Raw genomic sequence first — 9,403 nt, 5'->3', positions numbered from 1 at the left:
TTTATGAAGAAATCGCAACCCAATACATTAGGGCACCATTTTCCAAAATCCTAAACATTGAATATTTCCTTTATTAATTTTTTTAAAAAATCTTTGTCTCGAGAAATCAACACGTCACATCCAATGCATTAGGACACAACATATTAAATTCCCTACAACAAGCTTTTATTTTGTTTGATTAAAGAGCATTCTCGATAATTAAATTCAATGAAGAAGATTGGAACCCAATACGTTAGGGCTCAATCTTTTCGAAGATTCTAAATTCGAGTATTGCCTTTGTTTTCGAAGCCTTCGAACAAAAATAGTTCTAATGCCTTGATAAAACCAAATATATTTTCTTTTAAAAAAAGATAAAATGTTAATATACAACATAAAACAAATACTTTAATATGAATTATATATGTATATGTATGTACAAAATACGTATATATAAGTACAATATATATAAGTAAATTTGAAAATATGTATATGTATATATTAAAACATATATATAAGTATACATATAAAAAAGTAGAGGAATGAAATATATAAAACAAAAAAACTTATAATAATTTCTAAAACAAATATGTATATATATTATAAAAAAATACATGTATATGTGCATAGATTATAAAATAAGGAAAATGTATATAAATGTATATGTATATACATGTATATAAAAATTATGAAGATAAAATAATAAAAAAATATAAGTAAAATATGTACATGTATATCTTCTACAAAAATTTAAAACATATATGCACGTATACATTATAAAAAAATATGTATGAATGTACATGGAAATAATAATAATAATAATAATAATAATAAGAAAAAAAATTGTAAAACGGACTAAATAATCAATAAAACTAAAACAAGAAATAAATGAAAATTAAGCAAAATGGTGGGTCAAATCGCGACACGCGGATTACATGGGGGGCCAAATCAGAAATAATCCGCCTCCCCAAAACGGTGCGCAGCGATGTGGACTAAAATGCCACACAGGTAAAATATTTGGGCCAAATTAAAAAATGGGTTTGATTAAAGCGCGTCGCAAAAAGGGGGGTCTAATTACGCAAATTCCCCATTTAAAGCCAGAACGCGCAGACCCTACTTTCGAGTCGGGTCAAAGCGCGGATCTGCCTTAGTAAAGCGACATCATTTTGGTGTCTTATTTTAACCCCCCCTTTTTTAAGAAACCTCATTTGCAGCCAAACAAACAAAATAAATAAAAACTCAAAACTCCTTATTCTGTCTGCTAGAGTTTTACACCCTGTCTCAGCTGCCGCCGTTTCACCACTCTTCCGTCACGGCTCCACCACAATCGGTGATTGGAGGCACGCCAAGCTGTTTTTTTAAACCCCTCTTAGCAGATTCGAGGACAAAGGTAAGCCTTTCCCTCTTTTCTTTTTATTGTAAAAAAAACATGAAATAGCGACCAAAACAGAGAGGAGACTTGAAAAATGAAAAAAAACCTTCCCAAAATCGTATTCTGATTTTTTGGTGAGTTTTAATATCCTTCAATACAATATTTTCCTTCTCTCCTTTTCTGTTGTTGTTTGTAAATAAAAAAATAGAAAATAAATGAAACAAAAATAGAAAATAGATCATAACAGATGCGATTCACCTTTTAATCCTTGATTCTATTTTCTTTATTTCATATATGTTCTCTCCCCCCCTTTTTACAATGTTTTGAGTTTGCTTCTATAGTAATCATGAAACAAGAAAGGTAAAAAAGAAATCTTCTAGTATCTTGCTTGATTCGTGATTTCAAAGATTTTCTTGTCATATTCTGTCTTGTTTCTTTTCTTGTTGTGCAGGTACGATCGGGGATGCGGCTAGTGCTGGCTAGGCTGCGGCGCTTTGAAGATTTCCTTAGAAACCCTAGGGTTTCTGACTATTGTTTTGGGCTTAGTTAATTTTGGGCCTCTGTTTGGTTTGGGCCTCATAGGCCCGTTTGTAATTTGGGCGCTTTTGACCCGAGGCAAAATAGGGTATTACAATAAGACTTAGAAAGAAGGGCTCCATTTGCAGAAGCATCCACCATTATTCTAGTATGAATATTGAGACCAATATAGAAAGTCTCTATTTGAATGTAGTAAAGAATGCCATGATGAGGGCACTTTAGTAATAACTCATTAAACCTCTCCCTTGCCTTATATAAAGATTCTTTGTCAAGTTGCTGAAATGGAGTGATTTCATTTCGGAGCTTGGCGGTCAGAGATGGAGGAAAGTATTTCATTAAGTAACATTCAACCAACTCTTGCCATGTAGTTATAGAACCTGACGGTAGGGAGTTCAACCATGCTCGTGCGCTATCTTTTAAGGAGTATGGAAATAATCTCAGTCTCGAGGCATCCTAGGTCTCCCCTACCAGTTTAAATGAGTCACTCACTTCCATGAATAGTCGAAAATGAAGATCTGGATCTTCAGTAGGCATCCCACTAAATTGATTCATATTTTGCAACATTTGGAACATGACTGGCTTTAGCTCGAATTGCGGTGCCTCAATTTTGGGTCTCAAAATACTCAGATTGAGCTTGCTGAAGAGAATAATGACATATTGTTGAATGGTGCAGTTTCTATCATCGACAACAATGATTGGATTGTGAGTATTATAAGCGAATGCTCCTCCTTGATTTTGGTTTTGATTTTCGAAATTCATCTCTCCGATCCTTCTTCAGTTCGCTTGTCTTCTCCTTTGTCTGAAAGTCCTTTCAATTTCAAGGTCTATAGGGAGCAAGTCAATAATTTGGTCAATACTCATAACACCTGAAACAAACACAAAATAAATAATGGAATTAAAATTTAACAGAAAAAAAGACCAAAATGCAAAATTAACAATTTCACAAATAATGTCTTTTAAAACAGTCCCCAGAAATGGTGCCAAAAACTTGGAAAGACAAAAATGTGCAAGTGCACACAATCGTATCAAGTAATAAAGTGACAAGTAAATGTCGAGTTATCGTACCCACAAGGATTGTGAAAGAAAAATATTTATGAAATGCAAATTAAACACTTTGGTGATGGGAAAAATATGTTGTTTTGAAGAAGTGATTTAAAAACTAAAAGTTTAACTAAGTAATAGAAATAAAAAGTAAAAATTCCAATGCACGATTTCAAAAGGATGAGTTTTAATCAATATGAAATAATTGTGTTAGATCAATTACATTCCTTAACTTAGAATTACTAAAACCATGTTCATGTTGTTACGAATATTTTCACGGCAACTTGGTAATGTGTTAACTACATACTTACTAAATCAACCAATCTCTTGATGATTTTTCAATGTCAATCCAAAAAATTAATCAATCTTTATAAGCACATATAATATTAAGTGAGATAACAATATATTTCTATATTAAAACAGTTTAATCAGAATAATCTTGCAAGTTATGAAAGGCTAATGTACCGTTTAATATATTCACTAATTTAACCCTCAGCTACCTTAGAAGATTAAACATGTACAAATTAAATATTTTTTCAATTGATTAAAATTTCAATATGTTTAATAATTAATTCATTCGTTACGTTACATTTTATAATGCAAGTATAACATAAGCATGATTTTATTTAATTGAACAACTTACCAAGGCCTATAACAACACAAACGTGATTTTAATAATTCAAGTGCATAGAATGAAATCAATCGAACATAAACTAATTTCATTCATTTTAATCAGAACAAGAAAAAGAACACAACAATTATTCATATTCATAATCACTACATAACAAGAAATTTAAAGAGAAGGGAACTAGGAAGCAAATCTAGTATTTCTCTCAAGCCAAACTAGTGTGTTCCTCTTCTTCTCTGCTTATTCTATTGAACTGAGGCCTCTATGAACAATTGAATGCTACTATTCCTAGGTGGAAGAAGGATCTTTTTCAAGAGGGAAACCGGCAAGGGAAATGGACAAGAAAATGGGAAAAACAAATAAGAGAAAGTGAGTGAAAGAGAGAGAGAGATGTGTGGAAATGAATGATGTGTGAAAGAGGAAGGAAATATGGGTATTTATAGGTGGGAATGAATGGCTCAAACTTTCCATTTTTAGCTTGGGGTAAAAGGTGGAAGGTATGAAAAGTTGAGGGGCCTGAACAGAATTTAAGGAAACTTTAAGGGTTGTTTTTCAATTAAAAAACCAACCAAATAAGCTGATTGGATCAGGTATAGGGATGGTTTTGGGCTGCCCATTTGCTTGGTAGATCAATCCTATTTACTTAGCACAACTAGGTCTGCTTTCTCCTTCAAACTTTATATTAATTTTTAACCCAATTATTATTGGATTAAAATTAATTATAAAATATTTTTAATACATATTTTTGGACATTCCATGGTTGGAAAATTAATTATAAAAATACTACGAAATTACACGAATTAAGACTCAAAAGGTGCTGAAAAAGTCTATATATTTTTGTGTTTCCATCCCCATCAACCTACTATCTACTAACATGTCTTCCACGTAGACCTCGTGTTCGCAACCTATCTAGTTCTTGAATATCCTATTTACGAGTTTCTAATAGGTTGCTCCTGCATTCTTTAGCCCAAATGGCATAACCTGATAACAAAAATGTCCTTTCTTGGTGATGAAGGTTGTCTTTTCTTGGTCTCCTCGATCCAATAGAATCTAATTGTATCTCGAGAAAATGTCCATGAAGCTCATGGACTTGTGGCTGCAGAGGCGTCCACCAATTGATCAATTGATGGTAGGGTAAAACTGTCCTTAGGACATGCTTTGTTGAGGTTGGTGAAGTCAATGCACATTCTCCATTTGTCATTTGCCTTCTTCACCATTACAACATTCGAAACTCGATCCAGATATTCTACCTCTCTAATGAATCCTACTGATAGTAACTTAGTTACTTCCTGTCTCATAGCTTTCACCACTTGTGGTGTGAACTTCCTTCTTTCTATTTTACCAACTTCGCCTTCGGGAGTATGTTTAGATTATACACAATTACTTAGGGGTCCACAACCAGCATCTCTGCTGCGGACTAAGCAAAAACATCTGAGTTCTTCCTCAAACATTGGATCAACATATTCTTTTCTTCTTCTTCCAAAGCTGATGACATTTTAACAGTTTTTTCCTTGTTATCACAAAATAACTATAGAGTCTTAGTATGTTCTGTAGCTTCAGGTTTTTTTTCTCTTATGTTCATCTCTCATGTCTACACTATCTAAATCAAGAACTTGGCTCACCAATTCAACCCCCTGCTAACTTTTTCCTTTAGCTTTAGGCTCTCTTGCCTGTTTGACAGACAACATATGGCAGTGCCTCGCAGTTCACTGATCAGTTTCCAGAAATCTAACTCCAGTCTTTGTGGAAACTTAATTTTCATACAAAACATTGTAATCACCATCTTTGCCATCCTCATTATCCTGTCTTCTGAAGATGGTGTTGTATGCCATTAGGTGGTCTACCATGTGGAACTGAACATATTCTATGGTTGTATGCTCGTCATCCCCTAAGGTGACTGTCAAAGTGATTGATACTTTCACCTCAACGAAATGGTTTGCAAAACCATACAACGGACTAGTCTTAGACAATGCATGTTACTTTAGTCCCATCTTTCGATACGCACCCCAAGATAGCACTTTCACTGCGCTTCCACTATCCAAGAGTATTCTTTTAACTTCAAAACCCGTGTCTGTTGCTGAAACCACCATCAAATCGTTTACTTTCTCATCTTGGACCAATTCTTCGTCATCACTACCAAACTCAACATTCTATTTTTCCTGCTGTCGAGACCTCTTAAGAGCATTGGCTAACATCACACTTCTCATGTGTGCCCTCCTCTTCGTATTAGAGCTTGCCCAATCTTCGTTTGTGCCTACAATCACATGGATGGTGCCTTTGACTTTTTGCTTGCCCTTGGGATTCTCACGCGAGCTGTAACCCTATTGGGAGCCACTCCAATTTATGTATTCTATGAGCTCGCCATTTCAGACTGCTCATTCTATAGCATCTTTCAATGTGAAAAAATCCTCAATTTTATGCCCCATGTTGTCATGATAAGCACATTAGTCTCTTGAGTTCATCCTTCTCCCATGCTCCTCATCAGAAGTGGCTTGGGTAAGATTCCAAGGCTTCTAACTTGGTTAAGAATGTAGGTACGGGTGGCACTCAAAGAAGTGTAAGCTTTAAACCTTTCTTGAGAAACGTATTTTCTGGCGTGGTCTTGCTAAGGTCTTTTAGGAGCTCTAATTATATCACCTCATGGTTAATTCCTCAATGGCCTGTCACTTCTTACTTGTAGTGATTGGCTAGGGGGCCTTGCCTGCTGCGAGGTTACTCCTTATTTTTGAACTGTCTTGTAACACCCCGAACCCGAGTCCGTCACCGGAGTCGAATACGAGGTGTTGACAGACTTTTAAAATTTTTCCAGACGCTGCCCAGTCTGAGTACTAGTCGCTTCAAAAATCGTATCTTGAGTTTCACAACTCGAAAATCAGTTTTGTGATTTTTCCCTGAAACTAGACTCATGTCCCACCTATGTATTTTTTTCTAGAATTTTTGGTCGGGCCAATTAGTACAGTTTATTAGTCAAAGTCTCCCATGTTACAGGGGTCGACTACACTGACCTCTTCCCATTACGACTTGGATATCTCTCTGCACAGAGCTTCAATACTGATGCTGTTTGTTTCTATGGAAACTAGACTCAGAGAGGAATCCATGCATATATGGTATGACCCCTAATTATCTCTGGTCCATTTATAGTGAATTTCCAAAGGCGGAACAGGGAATCCAGAAACTGTTCTGGCCCCGTTCCACAAGAACCCGAATATCTCTTACTGTACTGTTCATATGATTGTTTCGTTACTTCCATATGAAAGTAGGTCCATCAAGGTTCGATTACATAATTTATTCACTATTTAATTCCACTCCTACGAATTTTTGTGATTTTTCAAATCTACACCACTGTTGCTGTCAGCATCTGTTTTCAAGGTAAACTTTACCTATTTTGTGGTTACCATGGACCAACTAGGGTTTTGCCATACATAGGTCCACATGTGATCATATTTAGCCATTCCAATGGCTGATCATTAGCCCAACGCTTCCATTTCAAACCATAGTCACATCGTGAAACCATATATACATACATAAACACAAATGGTCTAATGCCATACTCCACTTCTACGAGCCATTTTCGCATGGCTTTACACACATACATCACAAAAAGAACTTAAACAACAGGGGGTATCCTATACATGCCATATCCAGAGTTCAACTAAAGAGTACCAAAAGAGCTTTGATAGTGTAGATGACTTCGACTTCGCTGATCCCGAATCCGATAGCTAACGAACAAAATCTATAAAACAGAGAGCCAAAGCAACAGGGTAAGCATTTTAAGCTTAGTAAGTCTCAAGTAATGAAATCGGCTTTGACTACAGTATTACATTCACATAGCTAACTAAGTCACTTTATTAACACACATTCTCATAATCATACTTACTTCACACTTCATCAACATATATACACAAGGTATCAACCTTTCTAAAAGCCGAAAGTTCGTTAGCCGATCGCACGAATACTATTTAAAACGAATCGACTTTTCCAATGCACATGCAAACATACCTTATCGTTCGGGTTGGTCGAGCATATTTATTGAATTAGTTACAGCACAAAACGCTCACATTCAAACCCAAGTTTCTTCGGTATTTAACCGAATATAGCCGCAAACACATTTGCCTTCGGGTCTTAACCCGGACATATCAACTTGCATAATTGCCTTCGGGTCTTAGCCCGGATATATCATCTCGCATAATTGCCTTCGGGTCATAGCCCGGATATATCAACTCGCATAATTGCCTTCGGGTCTTAGCCCGGATATATCAACTCGCATAATTGCCTTCGGGTCTTAGCCCGGGTATATCAACTCGCATAATTGCCTTCGGGTCTTAGCCCGGATATATCAACTTGCATAATTGCCTTCGGGTCTTAGCCCGGATATATTCCAATGCTCATGCACACATATATCAATAATCATAACACATCCATATCATTTCTTCGTTACTAAGGCTCAAACACAAAACATTTATTAAACCTTTCAAATTTCGGCTCAGTAGCCACACACAAAGAGCATGATTTCAATTGGCTTTATAACATAATCTCTAAGCACATTCGACTATCCGTCATAGTATGACTATTCATTTCAATATAATTCAAGTAGGGTCATTACTCGAAGACTTACCTCAAATGTCGTCGAACGACTTCAATGGCTATTCAATTACTTTTTCCTTCCCTTTATCGGATCTAGTTCCCCTTTGCTCTTGAGCTTAAGTTCAACAAAATTTAAAATAGTCATTAATCGACTATTCAAGTATTACTTTCAGAATAATATATATATTGATCCGACTTTCACACACATAGATTATAGTAAGCTTTATAATAATCAATAAATAATTCATCGGCAAACTTTCATTAATGTTTACAACAAAATCACATATTCACTACGAGCTGTTTTCCTAAGCAGTAGTTACTAAATTATTTATAACTGGAGCTACTAAACTCCAAATCACTTGCCGTTAATTTTCCCTGAATATAGACTCGTATATCTTCCATCCATAAAATTTTCAGAATTTTAGGCTTGGCCAATCAATACCAGATTTTTCTTAAAGTTTCCCCTGTTTCACTGTTTGACTATTCTGACCACTCTTCACTACGAATCCAATTTCTCACTTGACAGAATTCAAAATGTGTTGTATTTGATCTCATTAGAAACTAGACTCATTAAGGAGTCTAAGCATATAAATTTTATCTTATAATCATTTTTGTACAATTTATAATGATTTTCTAAAAACAGAACAGGGAATCCAGCAGTCATTTTGACTCAGCCCCACAATACTTCAAATATCTCAAGATCGGTAACTCTTTTGTTTTTATAGTTTCTTTTGTAAGAAATAGACTCTTCAAGCTTTAATGACATAATTCACTCAGCTTCTAATTCAACTCCTACAATTTATGGCGATTTTCCAAAATCACCTTACTGCTGCTGTCCCCAAACAGATTATTACCAAATCAAATACTAACATTAGCATTTCACCTTACTAGCTAGCTTACCAAGCCTTAATTTAACATATAATTCACCCATATCATATTCAGCTATATATACATTTACCATATTTCCATTTCAGCATATATAACTAACATTTATTCCGAAATTTTAATATCTAATTGCTTATAACTTTCTTCGGATGTCGTCGACTAATTGATCGGCTACTCAACTACTTTCGATTTTCCCCGATCTAAATCCAGTTTCTTGGTTTCTTGATCTTAACATATTCAAATAAATCTCGTTTTAACATATTTTCATTCAATTTAGTCTAATAACGCATAAATGGGTAAATTACATTTTTACCCCTAATATTTCGCACTTTCACAATTTAGTCCTTATTCCACAAAACACCAAATACACAAAAATTTGG

The 9,403-nt window shown here is 35.1% G+C and overlaps 1 non-coding gene across 1 annotated transcript; it reads left to right on the top strand.

The window, feature by feature from the left end:
• Window positions 1-2,084: 2,084 nt before the first annotated feature.
• LOC121224039 (small nucleolar RNA R71) lies at window positions 2,085-2,191 on the top strand. Its single transcript, XR_005921503.1, has one exon. It is a non-coding gene; the product is annotated as a small nucleolar RNA R71 (small nucleolar RNA).
• Window positions 2,192-9,403: the final 7,212 nt, after the last annotated feature.

This window comes from Gossypium hirsutum, chromosome D11 (genome assembly GCF_007990345.1).
Source record: "Gossypium hirsutum isolate 1008001.06 chromosome D11, Gossypium_hirsutum_v2.1, whole genome shotgun sequence".
Taxonomy (NCBI): Eukaryota; Viridiplantae; Streptophyta; class Magnoliopsida; order Malvales; family Malvaceae; genus Gossypium; species Gossypium hirsutum.
This window is presented reverse-complemented; position numbering and strand designations above follow the sequence as displayed.